Genomic DNA, 1,404 nt, shown 5'->3' on the forward strand with positions numbered 1-1,404 from the left:
CTATGGTTTTGGAATTCTGAATATGACAAGCTAATAAAGTTACTGTGGGACCAATATTTATCACCACAAAGAAACAAAGTCAAAGTATTTTATGGCGTTTCGTCTAAAATCGAGACAATTACTGCACTTTAACTTTCATCCTTCAACTTAGAAGAACACACTGAGCAGCGAAAGAATAGCCAAAAATCTGATCCTATTAGTGGTACCAGTCCATAGGGTGTTAACAATGTTGATCAGTAACTTTTAAGGTCACCGGAAAGCTTCTCACAAAATTCGTATCCTCTTTATCTTTAAAAATTTACTAAAGTATGTCTACGAATAATTTAATACTTTCGTATCAAACCACTTTGAATCACAATCTCCAAAATAGGAATTCTCATTTCTCAAGCAATTAAAAATGTAGAAAACTTTAGATTAAGCCAGATGGGTAAAATAACACTACATTTTCACACTAAGGGTAGCCACTGATTAAATAACTGATCTCACTTATTGATCACCAACCAAGTGTTACTTCATCCTCACATCTCTGCAAGTATTACTCCTATTGTGGAAGACAGAGCGGAGTAATTTGCCCAAGGCTTGATTAATTAAGTCACAGAGCTAGGAGAGGAACTGGGGTCAAGTTTAACACCAAAGCTCCTGACCTGCGCTCAAAACAGAAATCAACTATTTTTAAAAATACAGATGGGCAGTAACTTACTAATTCAAACTAAGAGCCTCACAATTCCAGAGCACGGAGTAAACGGACACTCCAGGCACCTCCTACATTCTTGGTATAAAGCTGTGTTAACGTTAACTAGTTTCTCTGTCTACAGTCAGAGATACAAAAAACAGCATTACAATTTATCAGGTACACTTGACATGTGTTTAAGACTGTAACAGTAGACGAAATTTGAAGTTTTTGTATTTTTTTTCTCCTTTGATGTGCTACTGGGTGTCGGGGGACGGTGCACGGTTCCAGGACTTCTAAGGCAGAGCAGCCGCTCAATCTGGGGCTGAATTTGCACCTGGATTTGAAGGGCTGTAAGGCAAAAAATCTTCACCGCCGAAGAGGCCTCGGGGTGTAATTTACGCGCGGGTGTGCGTTCGGAGGCTGGAGGACCATCTCAGAAGGATCCGAGCCAAACGCAAGTAAGGGTTAACAATTCTAAGAGAAAGGGGGCAATATTTGATTTCCCCCACCGCTCATCTCTCGCTAGGCTGCAGACGGAACCTGATACTCTCTTTGAAGGCCCATCAGCTCGGGTTACCCGCTCCGAGACCTTTACGCCTAAGCCGGTCCCCGAAGCGGCGGCGGCGACGCCTACACGTCCCTCCCCCACCTGTGCACCACCCCGAGAGCCGGGCTCCGCGGCGACGCTGCCCAGCCTCCCCTCCCCCTCCGCCCCGGCACCACGCGCTCCC

At 44.5% G+C, this 1,404-nt stretch overlaps 1 protein-coding gene across 1 annotated transcript in view; it reads right to left on the reverse strand.

Moving 5' to 3' along the window:
- Positions 1–1,404, reverse strand: part of Rad23b (RAD23 homolog B, nucleotide excision repair protein) — a gene marked incomplete in the record, with an annotated part of 44,767 nt that overhangs the window by 42,570 nt on the left and 793 nt on the right.

This window comes from Chinchilla lanigera, unplaced genomic scaffold (assembly GCF_000276665.1).
Source record: "Chinchilla lanigera isolate Chin_1 unplaced genomic scaffold, ChiLan1.0 scaffold00018, whole genome shotgun sequence".
NCBI lineage: Eukaryota > Metazoa > Chordata > Mammalia > Rodentia > Chinchillidae > Chinchilla > Chinchilla lanigera.